This window comes from Amphiura filiformis, chromosome 13, assembly GCF_039555335.1.
Source record: "Amphiura filiformis chromosome 13, Afil_fr2py, whole genome shotgun sequence".
Taxonomy (NCBI): Eukaryota; Metazoa; Echinodermata; class Ophiuroidea; order Amphilepidida; family Amphiuridae; genus Amphiura; species Amphiura filiformis.
In genome coordinates, this window is record NC_092640.1 from 4610135 (window position 1) to 4635120 (window position 24986).

Sequence of the window (24986 nt, forward strand, 5' to 3'; positions counted from 1 at the left end):
TTCCGCTGCCATTAGGACACATCAGAATCATTTCCGCTTCACCAAGTCCGCAACTGATGCGCAGTTACTCTCAGCGACTTAGATTGAAATTACCCCCAGCAGCTCCCCATTTTTACACCTGGGTGGAGTAAAGCAATTGGGAATTAAGCTATCTTGCTCAAGGACACAACACACTGGTTGTGGTGGGGCTCGAACCCGTAACCGTTCGATTATGAAGCTCGCGCCCTAACCACTAGGCCACCGTGCTTAATATTGTTGGAAACAAAACGCAAATATATTGGAAGTTGTGTCGAAAAACCCTTCCTCGCCACTGCAGATAGAGTCATATACAATTAATTGTTACGAATTATCTTCTATTTTTGTTTAAAAAGTGTATGAACAATTTTATTGAAATTTATTAAGGTATTTTAAAGCTAATGTAAGAACGAATTTTTTCTCGGGGTGAGTTATAGATATTATCATTCTACAAAGTAGAGATAAAGGCCAAAACAGTCTTTGAAAAAGTTCATTTTATTGTTAGATTTAACTGTTAACATAATTATTTCGTTTTGTACAAATCCAATAAAAATGAAGATGTTAGACTCACATTTTAGTGACGTTTCACCACTATACTAGTGGCTTTATCAGACTGGTAACTCATCACATCTGACATCACATTTCCTTTTATAGGCAACGTGAACCACCATAGAGGGCGTGATGAGTTGGTCAAAGATGTTGTTGAGTGAGTAGACCCCATGTCCTTGTGTGTCTTTTCCTGTTCTTTCCCATTCGCAAGTCAGCTATCAACGATCATGTTGCCTTTACAAATCATTCCATCAATTGGGAGGACTCAAAAAGCTGACAAGACCACTAGGTGGCTGAAAGAAGCCATCTAGATACGCCGAAAAGGAGAAGACACTCTAAACAAGGACGAGGGGCCTACTCACTGAACAACATCTTTGACCAACTCATCACGCCCTCTATGGTGGCCCTGTCGCCCTAAAAGGAAACGGTCAGATGTGATGAGTTGCTAGTCTGATGAAACCACTAGTGTAGTGGTGAAACGTCACTAAAATGTGAGTCTAACATCTTCATTTTTATTGGATTTGTACAAAAAAATATGTCTACAGGCCAAAAAAGTGTTTACTTTTCCTTTCACCAGTTTACCCTCTCTAAATGTCAGGGTTAGTCGGTCTGATATTATTTTTAATTTCATAGCTAAACATATTTACAAAGGTCTAATTATTAGCTCAAAAGCCTACATATACGTGATTTGTAATATTTCTCTACTATATCACTTCATTCGTGTGTTGAAACAATAGAATTGTGAAGAAACTGAAAACTGTTCAGTATGTCAACAATTCCGATAGAAAAAAAACCTTTAATTCTGAAATTTCTAAAATAAGGGTCGTTATGTCTAAATGTGTCATGATTTAGCCTAATCCCATGTAGTATTCACTTCCCCTTTTGACAGAAAGCATGATTTTTTTACCAGAAGTGTTTTGCGAATTATTTTCACGTGACTGATGAAGTGTCACTATGGACCACAAGGGCCTCATCCCAATGACAATTAACTCAATTAAACAATCATAGTGTTAACCTCAAGTTGCAGAGTTTTTGTACCCAAATTTTAAAAAGTCATTTAAATAAATATATACAAATGTATTGGGGGTTAAAGAACTGTGCTCTAACAGATGAGCATGTTGTGCATCCTAGTGTGTTGCTGGGTCGACTTGTTGACTGCCCATCCATATTTCATATATGTTTCGTTCCAATGAAACAAGGCATAGCTAAACTAATTAAGTTGATTGCAATCATAAATGAGGCTTCTACCGTCTATCGTTTCTCCGCCTACGCACTTATTATGATGAAGAGTGTCATTTGTCATATTTCTAATAAAAATACAACGCATCAAGTAATACGCACTTTTCCATGGATAATTGTTTTTCTAATTTATTTTATCTCCCTCAAAAAAGCATTCAATATTTTGCCATGGATTGACGGATGTCATATAAGTATAAGAATACATGAATTCAAAACCCACCCAAGTCCATGGGAAGTGATTTTTAGAAAAAAAAACCCTGTGTATCATTTTAATTCCTTCAGTTAGATTTACCTGGTCAATATGGTAAGTTTACGTGCAAATGAGTGGGTTAAACTGTATTAGGTATGACAATTAGCATTTCAGGGACATCATGGGGGTTCATTTTAAATGCTGGACGTGGCTGGTTTTTTTTAATACAAAGACAACAATGTTGGAATGAGATTACTAGTAGTAAGATAATACACAATAAAGCACACAGGTATGTATAATGTTGATAAGCATACTGCCATGTAATATAATCCACACACTTTCCTTGATTAAACCCTTTTTTTCTTCAAAAGTCACTCTCCAGCAATGAATGTGTTACAAGTGGACTTTTATACACACTGGATTTCAATCAATGTGTTACAAGACTAAAATCCTGGATTGGGTCGTTCTTTCATACATGCTATTTTTCACATGCTCAATAGACACAGAGGATGAATTTGAGTTGCCCTTTCATACATATGACAGACCTAATGTATAGCAACATGGTTAACTCAATTTGGCCAAAGTATGGACTTGGATGGGTTTTGTATTCATATATTCATAAGTATAATCCTCTTATTTACTCTTGATTATCCATAATGTATATATCTTGAGTACATCCTAGATACTTTGCAACTTGTAGTAGCATACTCTAGAGTAGCATACTCCAGTGCAAGCATAGTAGCATACTCTGAAGTAGCGCATTCTGTAAATGTTTTCTCTGGAGTAGTATACTCGGAGTAGCATATTCTGGAGTAGGGAATATCATAGTATCATAGTATCATACTATGAAGAAACATACTCCGGAGTAGCATATTATGGAGTAACAAACTCTGGAGTAGCATGTTGTTGAGAAGCATGCTCTGGAGTGGCATATTATGGAGCATCATACGCGGGAGTAACATACTCTGGAGTATCATGCTCTGGATTAACATATCTGAAGAAGCACCATCTGGAGTAGTACTTTGGAGTAGTATAATTTTGTAGCAAAACTGGACCTTCGTCTAATCAAATACTTGTAACCTCAGCTTCTTCAGGTCACATCTGGTGTATTAATGTGCAGGATTAGTGCATCTATTAAAAGATTTATCCGAATATAGTTGGTTTAGTTTTAAAAGTAGGATTTTTTTCGAAGTGTAAGGATACTTTTTTGGCGCAGTATATTATATAAATAATAATTATTATATTCTATATACAGTATTTGTCACGAAACACTGTACCAATAGTAATCGGGCAAAACCCGAATATTATAAGAAACTTATGTGTTTTGATAGTCTTGTCATCAATTATTTACTTTAATACAATCTAATACTAATACTAACATATAATAGGAAATGTTATGTGTTTTATATTGTTTATTTTGAAACAAATAATATTATGTGTTTTATTTTTGTATTCTTCACTGATCACTGATGATGTTCATCCGATATTTTATGAAAATGTCGTGTTTAATCTCATAATCTTAAATCGTTGCTTCCAACGACAACTGATACATGACAACTGACTCCAGATACGCCACTAAGGGCTATTGCCTTGCAATAATTTATGAAAAGGTCATGTTTTAATTTTGCTCAAAGTAGTGACGTTAGAAATACACTGCTCAAAGAAATTAAAGGATCAGACTGATTTATTATCATTTTACAAAAATAACATATCATTGTAAATCAGATGGGTGTCATTTATTTCATTCAGTAATATTTAGGCAACAGAACACTTGCATTACCAAACACTGATATCCAGTGATACTGAAAAACTCCTTGATTTAGCACTATAAGAACATAAGTAAAATCAAGATTCTGATCCTTTAGAAGGTTTGAGTAGTATAGTTGCGTTATTTGCCAGTTCAGATGATGAAAGACATAGAACTCTAGAATCTCAGAACCGGCGGCAAAACAGAGCTTTTATATCTTTCCTAAATTTAGGATTTCTGATTGCGTAGATCAGGGGATTTAAAACTGAGTTCAAATCTAGGATATAAACACAGGCAATATATACATTGATAGATACGTTACAATGTGCACACAACGTGTCAACTAAAATCATTAAATTAAATGGCATCCAACATATCAAAAACACTGCTACATATGTTCCAAGGATGGTCACAGATTTACGACGTTTTTTCAAAGTTTCTAGAAGCAGTAGTTGTCGTCGATCTACTGACCGTTTCAGAAATTGTACTCGGACCTTGAAAGCTCATTTCGATGTCCTCGGTTACATTATCGTTTTCTATTGATGTTGGTGCATTGCTTACAATCACGTGACCATTGGAACCCTGTCTTTTGTTTTCACGTGAACTCATGCGTTTAGCTTGTTGTTTGATTTTGAGGTAAACTTGAGTGTTAAAGAATGATAACAAGCCTAATGGTATCGCAAATTGAAAAGCGATGTACAATATATTCATCGTTAAATTATAAATAAACGGCATTTCACAGTCTACATTATAATCTAAATCCTTCACTCCAGTGAATTTGACCCATCCAAACGCCAATGTGCCATATGTCGCAAACACTACAAACCATATAAGTGCGATCCCACCAGCGACTAATTTTCTTTTTGTCTTTGGTGAACGCTTGTGCAGTTTATATTTGAATGGTTTAGATACGCACAGATATCGGTCAAGACTCATAACAACAATGATCATACCTGAAATACAAATTGCTGAATAGATAATGGTGAAGAAGATGTTACACGTAATTTCCCCAAGAGGCCACCTTCCATAATACCATTTGAGAAAGTTATGAACCATATCCAGTGATACGAGCAAATCGGCAGCAGCTAAGCTTGTGATATACCAGTTGAACAGATTTTCTCGGAATGATTTTTTTTTGATAAAGACGATGATAACAAAACTGTTTGCAATGAAATTTGTCGTAATGCACATAACCTGGCCAATAAATGCGAAAACAAATCCCGGTGTCAATTCCATAATAGTGTTACTTTATGGTATCCACTTCGTCAACTGGTTCCACTGCTTCTTCAGCAGGAAATCCACGGTGTATGTACAGACCTGTTTCTAGTGTTTGTGGTGTATGCCTATTAAGCGTATATCTGTTAAACCATTACTTGTGCAAAATTAGAGAACATGTAATACGACACCACATACAAATGATTGGTCCTCAGGTACGAACAATTCTGTTCACCAGGATGCTTCCAGGAGTAACATTACATGACAGGTGGCAAGTATGAATGGTTGTTGATTCGACGAGACTTGTCCCCATGTCATCGTGATCTATCCAACAACATGGCTGTCATTTCAATTGATATACCATTCCAGTTGGTTAAGTGTATGCTATATGATATCATGCAATTCTAAGCAAAGACGGACAAGAATAAGACCTGACGTTATGTAAAATTAAAACCCCATCTAGACCCGAACAGGTGCTTGTTACTTTTAAGCAACCACTCATTCGTCTATCCTGTTCCTACATAAATTGCGTATTTCCCGTAACGATAGTTCAAAATATAAGATATTGTAAAACCTCATGTCAAGCACATCGTATATATTAGACCATTAGTACATTAGTATTAGTACAAGCCTACTTATGATAAAATAATGATAAGGCATCGTTAATAATGTTATTTATCTGATCTATAGAACCAATTTCCCTCTTTTTATGAAATGGAAATAAAACAAGTGTTTAGAAAGAACATAACGTCTAAACACGAATAGAAATAAATAATTCAAAGTGTGTGGTGTTTATTTATTTATTTATTTATTTATTTATTTATTTATCAATTAATTAATTAATTAATTAATTAATTAATTAATTAATTAATTAATTAATTAATTAATTAATTTATTTATTTATTTATTTATTTATTTATTTATTTATTTATTTATTTATTTATTTATCTTACCCAGGGTAACCAGATCAGCTAAAATGCTGTTTTTACACCACTATGGTAGACCCGACAGTAATTCTCCCACACATGAAAGGTACATTTCTAGTGAAGCCACTCATTCAGGCTATCCCATTTTGACAATTCACACTCCCTGTGTGGGAGAGTAAGATCATGTATTCCATAGCGTATGGATTGTGTATGGATTTCAACCGGAACGACCCATTGCGACTAATTTTAGATTTCCTGATGATATCGGTCGTGTTTTAGGACTTTTAGATATCCACACAGTTAGAACATTGGGTTAAAAAAACCCGGTTTGGTAAAACAAATTTATCCAATGTTGGGTACATTTTACCCAACGTTGGGTTATTTTCAGTAATTTATCCAATTTTGGGTAAAATTGCTGTTTACCCAATCGCTGGGTACCATATGATCAACCCTCATGGGTTGGGTATTTTTTTACTAAATGCTGGGTAAAAATTTACCCAATGATTTTTACCCAGTGTTCTAGCAATGTATAATTATTCTATATGCTCCAAATCGCTGTGGAATTAATTAGAATTGTGATTGGATCCTCCGAATAATAGCCGAATACATAAATTGATCGTTTATATGGTTTTAAAAGCATTAATATGGCATAAATAAATGTATTATAATAGGCAACATGATGTTTCTATTAAGAATCTATTATTATATATCAAATATATATAGCCGCGTCGTCGCCAAAATTTTGATCTTATCTTGTTAATATAGATGGCTTTAAAAGCATTAATATGGTATAAACGAAGGTATTATAATAGGCAACATGATGTTTCTATTAAGAATCTATTATATATCAAAAATGTATTCCAGACGTCTCCAAAATTTTGATCTTTAGGCGGGTCGGATGAGACTATGATCTAGCGGTTGTTGCACTAAATTAGTGAGACAAATAAAGCTGGCACACATACACAAGAGTAATGGTATGGTTAAAATCCTAATGCTTGATATAAGGGGTGTATTTCCGCCCTGTATGCCTCACTTGATAAGTTATACATGTAAAACCTGTATCGCGTGCTCAAACTTCCGCGCTGCAAGAAATGATTGACTTTTGAGCAATGGGCTGAAAGTAATCGCATGCACCCAAATCTAAATAAGTGTGCTAACCTCAAGTTATCGCATTTGTTTTTACGGCCGATACCTCCACAATCTCCCCCATACATCATTGAGGAATGTTACTGATCAAATTGCATGTTTTTTGTATTCCATGGTCTCAAATATAGCTTCAAAACGACAGAATAAACAGCAGATGGCGCTATCACGTCTGCACTAAAATGCTTGATATGATAATTCTAAGACCAGTTGTAAAATGCCGTATATGATCATTTATTAGGAAGACTGGGTTGCCAATTTCTTATTAAATCCATGTATTAATATTACAAAATGCACTGTAGTATTTAAGCAGTGGCGGCGCCAGGAACCTTTCCTGGGGAGAGGGGCATTGATGGGGCAAAGTGAATATCAGAGAGGGGGTGGCAAAATCCACAACTTTGCGCAAAATTACCGCAAAAAGGTGAAATTTTCGTAATTTTGGGTTTTACTGGGGGGTGGTGTTGGCAAAAGTTCAAACTGGGGGAGGGGGACATTTGCCCCTTCGTGTCCCCCCGTGGCGCCGCCACTGAATTTTAGTTAGATGGTTAAAACTGAACAAATACCCCACTCGCCTAAAGGTCACGAATATATATAAATACATATTCGATTTTCATAACAGTTGACCGTGTATGATATGTATCTATACATTTAAAAGAAAACACGTTACAATTATTTTGCATAAATGGATTTGTAAGAGTTTATGATCAAAGGGCTTATAAGAAAATGTAAATATTTGTTTTCCTGCAATACGTTTGCGAAGATCTTGGATTTTGCCACAAAGGAAAAACAAATCAAGTGGTGTGAGGTCTGGTGATCGTGCAGGCCACTCCACAGCATGAACCATCCCAGACACTCTGTTTATTATCCGTGGACAGAGTGAAAAACGGGTACTTTTATTCAAAATTTATGGGCAAATCTTCAAAATTTGTGAGCCGATTGAAATAATTGTTTTGGTTTATTAAAACTAACGATTAAAGGTTTCCTAACATACCAAAATATATTTAATCATCCTTTCAGAAATAGGAGAAAAAGAGGGCGCAATGAGGGGCCTCTTTTTTTTGGGACACCCTGTATTTTGCAATATAGGGCATTTTGTATGTATGTACTCTAAGTCGGAAAAACCCTCCAAGCTCACTGCAGATAGAGTCATCTACAATAAGTTGACCCGAATTATCTTATATTTTCGTCTAAAAAGTGTATGAACAATTTTAGTGATCTTTATTAACTTATTTCAAAGCTAAATAAGAATGTATTCTGTTTTGGGGTGAGTTGTAGATAAATTCCAGGAAGTAGAGATAAGGCCTAAAAGTGTTTAATTTTCCTTTCGCCAGTTTACCCTCTCTGAAAGTCATTATTTTAATTGCATAGCTAAATATATTCACAAAGGCCTAATTAGTTTTATTTAAAAAGCCTAAATATATGTGATTTGCAATATTTCTCTACTGTATCACTTCATTCATGTTTTAAAACAATAGAATTGTGAAGAAACTGAAAACTTTCCAGGATGTCAACAATTCCGAAAGAAAACCTTTTTCCAAAATTAGGCTTGTTATGTCCAATTTTTCAAGACTTAGCCTGATATCATGAAGTATTCACTTCCCCTTTTGACAGAAAGCATGATTTTTTTTTTACCAGGAGTATTTTGCAAATTATTTTCACGTGACTGATAAAGCGTTACTGGGTCAACTTATTGACTGTAACTGCATATCCATAATTCATGTGTGCTTCGTTTCAACGAAATAAGGCATTATATAGCTAAACCAATTAAGACTAGGGGTCTGTTACCGTCAAGCAAAATTTTAAATATGTGGACAAACTCAAAAAAATAGAAATCCTTGATTCTTTTAGCATGGAAAGGGTTTAGGGGGACATTTTAAAATGACATTTAAAAGTTGCATTTGGCCTGTTGGCATGGTAACGGACAAAACAAATATTAGTCGAAAATGACCAAAATTTACAATTTTCATTTTTGAAAAAGGGCAAAGTTTGGTCGAATGCCACAAATATATAAGATGTGATATAATTTTTTAATTTTTTTCTTCAGATAGGAGCATGCTTTGGTAGTCCTTGCAAATGAAGAAAGAGCTTGTCACTCTTTTAAAAGATCCTTTAATTTTAAGTAGAAAAACACATTTTGGGCAAAAATTGTAAATGTCATTTTACCCCAACATTGAAGGGGTGTAACTGTAAAGAAGAAGTTGATATTTTGTAATTGTATAGTGGCATAGCTAGAGTGAACCCTTGCTGACAGATATATAAAAAAAAAAAATTGGGGTCTCAACTTCTAAAGAAGTTCTGGCTTTTTTTAAAAGTACCAAGTTTTTGAAAAAATGTGTATTTTTAAGGGAATTTATGGCAAAAAAGACAAGTTTCGCTTAAAAGGATTGTGTTTAAATAACCGTAATGAAATAATTATTGAATATATTTCTATTGATGAAAAGATTAAGTGACTTCTTAAATTTGAGTCTCAGTTTTAAATGGTACAAACAAGCTATATTATACATACAGGCCTTTTAAGCATGTCAAGCAGATTAGACAGATCGCAGCGCTATTCAAATACAGATAGAGGGCAGCGCTTGGAAGACATGTTGCTTTTAGCATCAGACAGCTAGCTACCCAGTACAAACAACAGAGTTCACCAACTTTACGAGAACACCAATTAGGGGCTGTGCAATAATGATAAGCCCTGTAGGAAGGGTGAAAATGGGTGGGGGTGCCCAAGACTTTTGGCAACCCCCAAAAAGGGGGAGCAATTTTGGCAGGTCAAAGGGGTCAGGGGTCTAGTACATGAACCTATACCATGGTTCCTAGCCGTCGCAGAGGAGCTCATAGGGTAGTGTCAATATGCCGGTAAACGACATATCTGATTTGCCCAGGTTTTTGTAAGTTTGCCACTGCTTTTAGCATCAGACAGCTAGATACCCGGTACAAACAACAGAGTTCACCAACTCTACGAGAACACCAATCAGGGGCTGTGCAATAATGATTTGCCCAGAGTTTTTGTTTGCCACTGCAAGCCAGTGGCAATGGACATTGGAGCACATTTACGGGGCAGACTATACTAGCTTATACTACAGACACGCTCTGATAAGGGCTTAGAAAAACAGTGCAGAAATGTTCAAATATGCCAAATTCTTTGCTCACTACGCTTGCATTATACATGTACATCTAGACCATTATTATAAGGTTTGCAAATTGGGAACTCAAGCATATGTCATGTGCGGGGGGGGGGGCAAAGATTTGTTGGCAGGCCGGAAGGGGCAAGCAATTCTTTTTGGCACGCCGTTTGGAAGTTTTAAGCCTAGCCCTCAACATCAGGACGCATGTAAAGTTTCATCTCCAGCAGGTGGATCTTCAGGGAATTCAACATCAGAAAATGTAACCAAGAAACATTTGAAAATCATCAACATCATGAACTATGTGCTGCTTTTAACATCAGGCAGCTACTAGTACTAACCCAGTACAATCAACAGTGTTCACCATTTCTACGAGAACACCAATCAGCAATAGGAAGTATGTGAAGCTTTATCTTCAGTAGATTAATCTACTAGCTACGGTGGATTCAAGAGGTATTGCAAACGCTATTCAGTTACCCAAGGAAACATGTACATCGACATACATAAAGCATTGAAGCATTGACGCTAGTAGCTCACATTCAGTCAGGAAAATATGACAAAATTACAAACATCAAAATTAAAAAGCCTTCTAGCCAAGATAAGAGGAAATACAAACGGACAGCAATGCATTCTTTCTGAATCAGAGATATGATTAGGTCATGAATTGGCCCTAAAGGTTATATACCACTAATAGGCCTGGGCGATACATGGAAATACGACGAGTAACTATTTGTTTGCATGGCATCTGAAAAGACTGCTTTAAAATCGCTGAAATTGACCAAGTAATATAGCCAAAAAAGTACTTTTAAGGGTTTGATGCTTCAAAATGGTATATTTTCTCTCATTATATGACATTTTTGTTGTAATAGTACCAAAATTCATACGCACGGCTACGGTTTTTAGTAAATATTCGCCCGGTACCATATTGTAACTTTCAGCTTCGAGTGCGCACTGCCATTTTGAGGTGTGTACGGTTCAGTGCGTTAAAACAAGAAAAGTCTCAGGTCAACCTATGTTGAGTTTTTGATCATTTGGCATCTAAATCACATAGTTTCACCTGATATTAGTGGCATTTAACTGTGAGAGTTCTGAATATGAGAAACGTCCACCCGAAATTAGCCATTTTGCCATTGAAACCCGTGTAATACATAATTAGTGGTATTTAACCTATAGTCAGCAAGAAACAAACAAACCCAATTTCCAAGAAGCAGAAAGAATTTATTATCGATGGGTATGAGCAAGGAGAGGTCACTGGGAATCCGGGCTGGGAATAGAGAGACCCTTCTGCTGTTGCTAAGCAAATGCGTTTTTTGGCGGATGTAAAATAGCAACAAGAGGGCATTTAGCATGTTTAGCAGGCCTACATCTAGGCCAGCTGAGACGAGTATCTGACCCCACAACACACAAGTAGTTTTTTTTCTGAGAGATCAATGATGAACTTGCAGATCCTGCAGATACAATGGTATATCAAGAGTGCCTAAAGGAAGCGGTGCAGAAACCAGAACTTTATCATCCCATTACTCCTATTACTTTGGGGACAAATAGATTATTTAGAGTACAAGATGACAAACTTAGCAGTGTCAGCATCAAAACTCTCACAGACATCTGTCAGGCACTGTTCATGATCTCATTAGAAAATCCCACACATGAGCGACTCCGTTTATAATTCTAACAATCTACACAAAGTATAGACTTGAGCATCACTTTATGATGGGTTGGCAATGGCTTCACCATGTCCACATTTAACTTTAAAAAAAAAAAACTGTGACATTGCATTTTAAAAACAATAATTCAAGTGCATTGTCCAGTCCCCATGTTTTATAAACATTTTTCTATTGTTTTGTACAATGTTTGATCTTTCTTACATTTGAGATTTGTTTTCAGTATCATGCAGTCTTAGAACTAAATTTATAGATAACATTGTATAAAACAAAGAAAAATGTTTCTTGGTATGTCAGTTGCTGTTGTTGCTATAAACCCCAGATAAAGGTAGAAACAACTGGTAAAAAGGACTTTAATATTATAAATCCACAAAATTATCACATTCTCATTATGTTTAAACCATATTTAGATTATTGGTGAGGTATTTCAGATAAAGTCAATCAATGAGTCCAGTAGTGAATATAGGCATAAATAAGAAGTAGAAATGATTATTATACATGGAAAACCCCTAGCCTACTCCAGAGTAGTGACCAACTGAAATATAATGTGTTTTATTTGGTTTCAATAGTTATAATCGATTTATCCATTGTTTAGGAAGAGTAGAGATTATAAAAGACAGATAACCACCACCAAGAAATTAATGCCCATGGTAACCATTTTGCGCCCAACTTTGCACATGTTTCATACATTAAACCATATGGCTGGGGGAGGGTTCACTGGCAGTTTACTAAGTGAAAATTACTTAAATAAATGATAACCAATGGTTATGATGGGTCAATGAACTATTCTGGGTATGTTATTTGCAAATCACAAGCCAATAAAGGATTTTTTATACTGTGAAAGTGCTATGTAATTAGCTCATTTTTATCGAAAATAGCGAACTTTCTTCAAAGTAAAACTTCGTTATGGGGTAAAGACCCCAATTTTTTTATTGGTTGGTTGATCATCCCCATTCATAGTCATTCTCATCCAACCCCTTAGTTGGGTGATCTAGAGCAATTCCGTGACCGTGGAGAGCGAAGGTTCGTTTCGCAGTGGATTGGTCTTCTATGAAGGTTAATAAAAACATTTAGCGGGGGTGCCCCTCGCGAAAGTGTGGGCGGAATCCGTGAGAGCCCGAAATCCAAAATGGCCGCCGTCGGCCATTTAAAAATTATTTTTTCAATGGTTTGGCCTACAATGCTGTTCAGTATATGTTTGCTAAGGTTTTTTGGGTCGAGGAATTCATATCTGATGTCGATTTTATGATATGACCAACTTTTGACCTTCAAATCCAAGATGGCCGCCGATTTACAGCTCAGAAAGGTTAAATTGTCATATGTGTCCTATAACATTCATAATAGGATCTAATTAAAGTTCTCATCATGCCAACTTGAGTGATTGTCTCTAAAAAATACCAGTGATAATGATTTGACCTATTTTTGACCTTTAAATCCAAGATGGCCGCCGATTTTCAGCTCAGAAAGATCAAATTTTCACATTTGTCGTAGAGCCTTCATAATAGGCTCTAATTCAAGCTCTCAACATGCCGAGTTGAGTGATGGACACTAAAACTACAAGTAATAATGATTTGACCTGTTTTTGACCTTCAAATCCAAGATGGCCGCCGATTTTCAGCTGAGAAAGGTAAAAATGTCAAATTCGTCGTATAGCCTTCATAATATACTCTAATTAGAGCTCTGAGTAGTCGTAGAGTCTTCATAATAGCCTCTAATGAATACCCCATTCTGGCACACACACACACACCCGCACATACATATATATTCACATTATTTGAATGAGTTTAGTCTATATTGGTTTCCGGTCTGCGTGTGTTTTGTTCTGCACCCTATCAGTAACGAATGAATGCAGCATCAAAGATATTTATTAACATTTAGAAAGAAACATATTCTATGAGACTTGTGCATAGATCACCTACAACACTGCTTGCTTGTTACCTACAGCAAAATCATCCCCTAACGATGTCTACTGAAATGTGGCAAGCCGTGTAGGGCCTAAGTCGTCTGGTACTATCGTCCAAGGTAAACATGGTAAATGGGAGAGTTTACAAACAAAAACGAAAAACCTTGTCAGAACTCGTCAAGGTAATATGGGTCTAGAAGTCATTACATGCATCACATGTTACATACAAGCTTGTAAACGCTCAGTGTTCAAGTAAACCACCAAGTTATGAAATTGATGATGAGACAGGGACCATTGGCACCCAAGCGCCCGCGTTCATCTGTGCGTGGAACTCTCCACGAAAAAACTAAATGTGTATGGTGCATGCAGGGTGTGGATCTGAAGCACCCGAATAGACCACGGGTAAGCTGTTCATAATCAACACACACTCAGCATGGCGCTCCTTTAAGAGCCACACAGTCCTCGTAAAAGATGGGAAGCTGAGGAATCGTTTCACAGAGGTAAAGAATTTGTTCTTTCGACACGTGGATTCGATCATCTTCACTGAGCCACAGGATCCATTCACTGCAGCCCTTCTTTATAGCAGACTACAAACGCATGACTATGCTATGCATAGTGACTATGGCTATGCAGTGGGTGCTGTAAAATCGTCCAATCTCAAAGACCTACTCAATGCTTATTAATGAGTATCAAGAGACAAGAGAAGAACAAGAGTGAGTGGGTCTATGATATTGGGGGAAGAGGTGATGACACTGAGGCTGCCATTTCATCACTTGGTAACAGTAATGAGCAGCTGTCACAGCGGCTGTCTCAGAAGATCAAAGACAGATCTACTATCGCCTGGCCACTTCATATCGATCATCTTGAAGAAGACGAAGAGCTAAAACAGCCTAAGAGAAAACTGCCGATCTCAACCATTCCATATTCAGTCTGGCCTCCATGATCACAGCACTGAATAGATCACCACCACTGTTATCAACCTGGGCATCAATGTCCCTTGTATGACGAGGAATAAAGATCTGGTGGAACTCTACACAAGAGTCGTGTCTGCATCAACTATGCTGACTTCAAGATCACTGGACTCTAATGATCTTTGAAGCATCAGCAACATGCCCGCAGGAGATTGCAGACAGCAAGCCAGCCATTGTTATCGTCTACACTGACGACGTCAAGATCGATACTATGACAGGCAATGTAACAGAGGGAATAAGAGGGCCTCGTGAACGGATCTCGTGCTCGGTGAAGGATCGAATCCATCCACATGTCTAAAGAACAAATTTCTTGGCTCTGCGAGACACACATTCTGAAGATGCATTACACCATCTAACTCTAATTGTGTGTGATTTGACGTGCTTCAAGCAACAGGCTTGTTGGTACATGATATCATTTGCAAAAGGATCCGACAGTGCTGACTCGAGAGGCTGTGTAAGACGATCCCTTAGCTCCCCGTCTTCTATGAGGAATGTGTGGCGCTTAAAGGAGCGCCATACTGAGTAGTGTGTGTTGATTCTGAACAGCTTATACCCCGCGCTTTAGTCGGGTGCTTCGTGTCCACACCCTGAATGGGCCATACACATTTCATTTTGTAGCGGAGTGCCCTGGAGCACGCTGTGCGTATTTATATCTTATACAACGAGGCATCACAAAATGGTTCTCAGAGCGGAGGATATTCAGTATATATAATTGTACGGAGTTAAAACATACAAAAACCAAATACTAGTCAGGACTTAACAACTTTGGTTATGTTTACAACACTACTTCATGGAAATGTGGGACTAGAAGTCATTGTATGCTTATCAGACATGTTATATCTTCAGACAAGCTTGAAAAGACCTGACAGTGCGCGCAAAATCAAAGAAGTGATATTGCTCAGTGTCCAAGTCAACCACCAGGGGACAGAGGGACCATTGGCAACCAAGCACCTGCGTTCATCTGTGTGTGGGCCTCTCCAAGACAAAACGAAATGTGTATGGCGCATTCAGGTCATGGTGTGGACGCGAAGCAGGCATGGTAGTACATGATATCAATTTGCGAAAGCATCTGACATGCAGTGCTGACGTGGACTCAACAAGCTGTAATAGACGATCCTAATTCAGCTCCCCATCTTTTACGAGGACTGTGTGGCTCTTAAAAGAGCGCTATGCTGAGTGTGTGTTGATTATGAACAGCTTACTGGTCCACACCCTGCATGCGCCATACACATTTTTTTGTGGAGAGGTCCACGCACAGATGAACGCGGGCGCTTGGGTGCCAATGGCCCCTCTGTCTCATCATCACTTTCAGAACTTGGTGGTTTACTTGAACATTGAGCCTTTTCAAGCTTGTCTTGAGATATAATGTAACATGTGATGCATGTAATGACTTCTAGTCCCATATTTCCATGAAGAAGTGTTGTAAAAATCACCATATTTGTCAAGTCCTGACCAGTTTTTCGTTTTTGTTTTTAAACTCTCCTATTTACCATGTTTACCTTGGACGATAGTATCAGGCGACTTATAGATACGGCTTGCCCCACATCTCAGTAGACATTGTTAGGGGATGATTTTGCTGTAGGTAACAAGCAAGCAGTGTTATAGGTGATCTGTGCACTAGTCTCATAGGATAATGTTTCTTTCTAATATATATAAATATCTTTGATGCTGTATTCATTCATTGTTGAAAGGGTGCAGAGCAAAACACACGTAGACCTGAAACCAATATAGACTAAACTCATTCAAATGTGAATATATATGTATATGTAGGTGTTCAGGGGTGTATGTGTGTGCCAGAATGGGTATTCATTAGAGGCTATTATGAAGGCTCTAAGACTACTCAGAGCTCTAATTAGAGTATAATTATTATGAAGGCTATACGACGAATTTGAAATATTTACCTTTCTCAGCTAAAAATCGGCGGCCATCTTGGATTTGAAGGTAAAAAACAGGTCAAATCATTATTACTTGTAGTTTTTAGTGTCCATCACTCAACTCGGCATGTTGAGAGCTTGAATTAGAGCCCATTATGAAGGCTCTACGACAAATGTGAAAATTTGACCTTTCTGAGCTGAAAATCGGCGGCCATCTTGGATTTGAAGGTCAAAAATAGGTCAAATCATTATTACTGGGAGTTTTTAGAGTCAATCACTCAACTTGGCATGATGAGAACTTTAATTAGAGCCTATTATAAAGGCTATACGATAAATGTGACAATTTAACCTTTATGAGCTGTAAATCGGCGGCCATCTTGGATTTGACGATCAAAAGTTAGTCATATCATAAAATCGACATCAGATATGAATTCCTTTACCCCCAAAACCCCAGAAAACATATACTGAACAGCATTGTAGGCCAAATCATTGAAAAAATAATTTTTTAAATGGCCGACGGCGGCCATTTTGGATTTCGGGCTCTCACGGATTCCGCCCACACTTTTGCGAGGGGCACCCACGCTAAATTTTTTATTAACCTTCATAGAAGACAAATCCACTGAGAAACGAACCTTCGCTCTCCACGGTCACGGAATTGCTCTAGATCACCCAACTACCTGACTTTAATCAGCAAACTTCTTCTTGAGAGTTATTGAATTTCAAAGTTATACCACTTTTACTAATGAAAAAATTGCAAAAAGAGGGATTTTGCATTGCATATTACACAATATTCTAGGTGGGTGAGAAAACTGGCAATACTATTTTTGTAATGTCTAATACATAGGTATTTATCAGCAGCAATTTAAATTGTTCCATACTTCTAGCAATTTCATTAGTGCTAGCTAGAAAAATGTGTCTTTTTCGAACTGTAAAATTGAAAAATGAACTTTCCCTGTGGCAATCTTCAAAGAACCGTTACCATGGCAACAAGGGATTTTCGAATTTTTGATCAAGTTACAAAATCATTAGACCCAAATACCTTTCCTATCACAAGATTTAGGCAAATTCCATGAACCTTTATTTTTGGCTTTGTCCGCACATTGCTGAATTGATCCAGACCCCCAGTCATGTTAAAACATGATTGAAGTCGATTGCAATCAGAAAATGAGGCTTTTACCGTCTAGCGTTTTCCCCGCCTACACATGACATTGATCACGATGAAGAGTGTCATTTGTCATATTTCCACTAAAAATACAACGAATGAAGTTACACACACTTTTCAATGGATAACTGATTTTCTAATTTATTTCATCGCTCTCAAAAAAAAGCATTAAATATTTTGCCATGGATTGACGGATAGCATATAAGTATAAGTATAATACTATTGGTAGAATAATCTTGTACTCATGTACTCTTGATTATCTATAATGTATTATCTTGAGTACATCTTTGTAGTAGCATAATTTAGAGAAGCAAAGTCTTGAGTATACTCTTGAGTATGGTACTCCTGAGTATACTCTTGAGTATGGCACTCCTGAGTACACTCTTGAGTATTGTACTCCTGAGTATACTCTTGAGTATGGTACTCCTGAGTATACTCTTGAGTATGGTACTCATGAGTATACTCTTGAGTATGGTACTCATGAGTATACTTTTGAGTATGCTATTCCTCAGTATACTCTTGAGTATATTCTTGCGTATGCTACTCCAGTGTAAGCATAGCAGCACATTCTATAAATGCCTACTCTGGAGTAGTATACTCATAACGTAGCACACTCGGAGTAGCATATTCTGGAGTATGGAATTCTGGAGTTGCATACTCTGGAACATCATAGTATCATATTATGGAGTAGCATACTCTGGAGTAGCATATATCGTAGAGTAACATACTCTGGAGTAGCATATTTTTGGAGAAGCATTATATGGAGTGGCATAATATAGAGCATCATATGCAAGAGTAACATACTCTGGATTAATATATCTGAAGAAGCACCATCTGATGTTTGATACTATAGTTTATATAGTCGTTTAAATCCATGACTTGAAATAAAAAAAAACACACTTTTTACTGCAAATTGGAATGGGAATTTACAGTGGGTCTCTCCGACCCCCACAAAAAATCATATTTCTTCATATTCAAGAATATTTATGATTGCCTTTCAGATGTCATAGCAGATTAAAAAAAGCTAGTTCAAAATGTGTGATAGTTTCTCCAGTAGTTTTTCACTCGGCTCGTTTGTGTAATGTGTAAATGTTTTCTCCAGTAGTGTTTTATATTATTTTTTGCAATTTTCCGGAGGTTTTGTTGTTGTTTTTTCCCCTTATACGCAAAATAAGCTGTCAAAACCGAAATGCCCGCGCTACAGGAAACAAACTTGTTTTTTTTTTTCGGACTAATCCGAATAGGATATATTGTGCGTTTTATATTGTTTACTTTGAAACAAATATGTGTTTTATTTTTGTATTCTCTAATGATCACTGATGATGTTCATCCGGTATTTTATGATACCCGGGCTTTAATCTTATAATCTTTAATCGTTGCTTCCCCTGACAACTGATAATTGACAACTAACTCCAAATAGTTGCGTTATTTGCCCGTTCAGATGATGAAACATGACAAATCAGCGATTAACTAAATTGATATAAAGAGCGTTGGCTATTATGAAAGTGAGGACCCTCGATATTTTAAAGACAAGTGTCCGAGGTCGGACCCTTGAAATTTCAAAGGCAAGGGTCCGGATTTTTTTTCTTATTTCGAGGCCTGGTTGCTTCCCCTGACAACTGATAATTGACAACTGACTCCAGATACGCCACTAATGGCTTTCCCTCGCAGTAATTAATAAAAAAAGTCGTGTTTTAGTTTTACCCAAAGTAGTGACGTTAAAAAAATAGTTGCGTTATTTGCCCGTTCAGATGATGAAACATGACAAATCAGCGATTAACTAAATTGATATAAAGGGCGTTGGCTCTTATGAAAGTGGTTCCTTGTTATGCAAGTGGGACAGTTTACGCTCCGTAGCTTTAACACTGAGATTCGGAGGCTTGCTTTTTGTTATTTCCCTATTTTATGTGCTCAAGGACATATCTTTACAGATTAATGAACATGAAAAGAGTCTTAAAAAAATACCAGATTAGTTGACTCAAAAAATGTAATGAAGACATAGAACTCTAGAATCTCAGAACTGGCGGCAAAACAGAGCCTTGATATCTTTTCTAAATTTAGGATTCCTGATTGTGTAGATCAGGGGATTTAAAATTGAGTTCAAATCTAGGATGTAAACACAGGCAATATATACATTGATAGATACGTTACAATGTGCACACAACGTGTCAACTAAAATCATTAAATTGAATGGCATCCAACATATCAAAAACACTGCTACATATGTTCCAAGGATGGTCACAGATTTACGACGTTTTTCAAAGTTTCTAGAAGCAGTAGTTGTCGTCGATCGACTGACAGTTTCAGAAATTGTACTCGGACCTGGAAAGCTCATTTTGATGTCGTCGATTACATCATCGTTTTCTATTGGTGTTGGTGCATTGCTTACAATCACATGCCCATTGGAACCCTGTCTTTTATTTTCACTTGAACTCATGCGTTTAGCTTGTTGTTTGATTTTGAGGTAAACTCTAATGTTAAAGTATGATAACAACCCTAAAGGTATCGCAAATTGAAAAGCGATGTACAATATATTCATCGTTAAATTATAAATAAACGGCATTTCACAGTCTACACTGTAATCTAGATCCTTCACTCCAGTGAATTTGACCCATCCAAACGCCAAGGTGCCATATGTCGCAAACACTACAAACCATATAATTGAGATCCCACCAGCGACTAATTTTCTTGTCTTCGGTGAACGTTTGTGCAGTTTATATTTAAATGGTTTAGATACGCACAGATATCGGTCAAGACTCATAACAACAATGATCATACCTGAAATACAAATTGCTGAATAGATAATGGTGAAGAAGATGTTACACGTAACTTCCCCAAGAGGCCACCTTCCATAATACCATTTGAGAAAGTTATGAACCATATCCAGTGATACGAGCAAATCGGCAGCAGCTAAGCTTGTGATATACCAGTTGAACAGATTTTCTCGGAATGATTTTTTTTGATAAAGACGATGATAACAAGACTGTTTGCTATGACATTTGTCGTAATGCACATAACCTGGGCAATAAATGCGAAAACAAATCCCGGTGTCAATTCCATAATAGTGTTACTTTATGGTATCCACTTCGTCAACTGGTTCCACTGCTTCTTCAGCAGGAAATCCACGGTGTATGCACAGACCTGTTTCTAGTGTTTGTGGTGTATACCTAACCATTACTTGTGCAAAATTAGAGAATATGTAATACGACACCACATACAAATGATTCGTCCTCAGGTACGAACAATTCTGTTCACCAGGATACCTCCAGGAGTAACATTACATGACAGGTGGCAAGTATGAATGGTTGTTGATTTGACGAGACTTGTCCCCATGTCATCGTGATCTATCCAACAACATGGCTGTCATTCCAATTGATATACCGTTCCAATTGTTTAATAGTAAGCTATATGATAGCATGCAATTCTAAGCAAAGACGGACAAGAATAAGACCTGACGTTATGTAAAATTAAAACCCCATCTAGACCCGAACAGGTGCTTGTTAATTTTAAGTAACCACTCATTCGTCTATCCTGTTCCTACATAAATTGCGTATTTCCCGTAACGATATATAGTTCAAAATATAAGATATTGTAAAACCTCATGTCAAGCACATCATATGTATTAGACCATTAGTACATTAGTATTAGTACAAGCCTACTTATGATAAAATAATGATAAAGCATCGTTCATTATGTTATTTGTCTGATCTATAGAACCAATTTCCCTCAGCAGAGATTGGTCGAGCCTTTATGGTGTTGTTTCCAATGCCAAATCGATGTCTTCCGTTAAACCAATGGGCGTTATCCTTTCATTTGGTACACTGTGACGTTTGATTTGCAGGGTTCATTTGAATCGTCAATACCTGTAATTGCTCAGAGTGGACCGAGTTGAATTTTGAGATGATCTTTTATGGATTTGTCATTGTATTAGCTGTATTTATCGTTGTATATTCAGCAGTATTATGATTGCTAAAATACGATTGATTACATGGACCTTATCAATGATCTTCAAAGAAAGTTTTCCGCGGTGAGTCGTTTCATCATAAATGTAGACCTAAAAATGATAATTATGTTTCTTAAGGTTATGCAATGGATTTTTCAAGGCTTGATTCCAGAGGGGCGTAAGTTAATAATAGAAACTGCCATGCAGAAAAGAATGATCTCAAGCGTTCTTTATAGCTCGTGAGTCATCCTATGTTGCATGGATAGGGAGGGGGCGACCATGATACTGCAAATGACAAAAAAAAATTGGACGAGTGAATTTTAAGGCCATTTTGGCTGCTGAACACGAATCTGACAATCATTTTGGCCTACGATGAAGTTTGATATTGGTTTCCGCCCTTTTTTGAAAAATGGCGGGAAAATGGCTTTTTGGGCATATTTTTGTAATAAAGTGCATAAAACTGTTGTGTAATATGTCTTTTTACACTTATACGTTTTTGAGGCTGCTGAATTCAAATATGAACATATTTTAGACATTAGGTACTTTATTATACAAAATAAAGCACACAGTTATGTATAATGTTGATAAGCATTCTGCCATGTAATATAAACCACACACTTTCCTTGATTAAACCCATTTTTTTCAAAAGTCACTCTCCAGCAATGAATGTGTTACAAGTGGACTTTTATACATACTGGATTTCAATCAATGTGTTACAAGACTCAAATTATGGACTTGGGTTGATTCTTTCATACATGCTATTTTTCACATGCTCAATAGACACAGAGGATGAATTTGAGTTGTTCTTTAATACATATGAAAGGCCTATGTATAGCAACACTTTCCCATGCTTAACTCAATTTGGCCAAAGTATGGACTTGGGTGGCTTTTGTATTCATATATTCAATTGTTTGCACAATATTTCTACATAGAAAGAAGGATGATTTATTTACGCGCATTTTGATGCCCCATTTGTCAAATGTCATTCAATATTAACAGCACAGTACTGCTTTTAAAGAAAAATACCCGAATTTAAAAAGTTGATGTTTACAGCGATCAATGGTTATTACACATCAATACAAATAGCTGCAACTTTTAAATTCGGGTATTGCTGTGTTGTTAATATTGAACGAAACGTAACAAATAGGGCATCAAAATGAGAGAATTAGTCAAATCAATGCCACTATTACCAACACGAAATGCATGATTTCCTGTGGACGTTTACACGGAAGTGAAAATTCGGAGCAAACATGCGCGAGAGTCTACGTAGAAAACTTGTGAGACTCGCCAGCGAAAGAAGTTCGCTGCACTGTTGGAACGATCTAAACCCATGAAATTAGTCTCTCCTGTGTCGGATTAACGCTTCGGACACTGAAAGAGCAAAATAAATGTGGGTCGTTAACAAATCTGACCGCAATTTGAGTGATAATGAACTAAGAGTGCTGAACTCTTCTCCTCCAGCGGGCAGTATCACTCTTCCGTACATTCGGGGAGTTACTGAAGGACTTACCGCAAGATACGAAAAGCGGGAGTGTACTTGAGTTCAAGTTGGCAGCCAAATTCGCAAACGGGTTTCATTTTTGGCATTCCGTATTAATTTAAAGCAGAATGAGTGTACATCCGATCTCTTGGATGTTGTTCTACCATTGGTCATAAGCAAAGTCCAATTTCCGTTTTTTGTAGAAATTTCATGACCTTGAGCATGTTGAGCTGAATTTGGTCAATACCACTTTACAAAGTACCCTTTTTTAAAGGGCAATATCTTAGCAACTAAACTACTTGGATTGTGTTGTTTACTGGTATACACGTAAATATCTGACCTTCCTCACGCAAGCAATAAGACTTTCATCACAAAATGATACATCGGACAGTCTGGAAGACAACTGACCTGAAGAACAAGTCCACTGCCCCCAATAGGACACCATCTGCATGTCTGAACACAGCACTGAGAATATCCCCATCTGGTGCGAGAGGCTATTCAGACCAGAAAACACACTCCAACGCCCAACCGTGATCAAAGACTTGAGCTCCCTTCATTATAATCCGATCAATGGAAATGACATCAAAGGTCGAGAGCAGCGACATTCAACTCCATTAGTTCATCACTGGAGCCCTCCTGATGAGGATGTATGTAATACATTGCTTTTATGTACCCATTTAATATTAAAGATACCATACGAAATTACAATGTTTAAAATTTCCATATTTAGAGTGATCCTGTGTGTCCCCTTTAGGTAGAAAGATCCCAATGAAGTGGTTATTTTGGCTTTTTATCTGAGTTAAATCGGCCGTTCAAATTTTCTCAGATAAGATCTTATTTACTCGTGATTCCCTTTTTTATGAAAATTCTGAAAATCACCAGTGCACGCGTGTTATTTTCCCAGTTATGTTACATCTTACACCACTTGTTACTTGCTTTTCATATGTACAGTATATTTATTTCCCTTGACATAATCCGCTACATTATTAATCATATCTATCAGAACCAACTTAGAATTTGCCGTTTAGAGAACTGAGTCACTCGTGTACAAGATTTAAGAGGAATGTACATCAGTGTGTTCACTACCAATGGGCACGGCATTTATTTGTGTTGTATCATCAACATTTTTTGAGAAGTACATCTGTAAAGAACAATGGACAAACAAATAAAAACAATAATTAATACTGAAGTAAGTTATGACGGCATCAAAATATAGACAAATCACTTAGAAGGGTTGAGTCTCCATTCATAAGTAGGGGCGTAGCAAGAACCTCACGGGCTCATGCGTGGGTCCTTTTAGTGTCCCCTTTATCAGTCCTATCCCTAACCTATGGACTCATGGACAAGGAGGAGCATTGTGGGTACTTTTAACATCTCATTTATCAGCCCTATCACTAACCTACTTCATTTTGATTTTGGTCGGGGCCCTCAACCCTAGAGGCTTTTTGGACTCTACGTCCATCCTGCCCACCCGCTTACTGTAATACCCCTGTTCGTAAGATTTGCTTGATATCTCAAACTGGCCTTCCAAATGAATGACAAAATGGTTTAGAACCTTTACCCAAGAGTAACTTATAAAGCATTGCAGGTCATCTAGATTGCATCATACTTACATTTCTTCTAGTTCATCTGGTTGATACACAGGGTTATAACACACCACATTGGACGAATAGGGTGTTATGTCCCTAGCTAGCAAGGAAGGTTGAGTAGCAATCCTTAATGGCGGGAGTTGGATGTGGGTCACTGGTGGGAGAGGTTTTGTTGCCATGGTAGATTTTGTTGTCATGGTAGATCTTCGTATGGCTAGGTAGCAAAAGCACATAATGAAGATGAGCATAGAGATATCGAATAT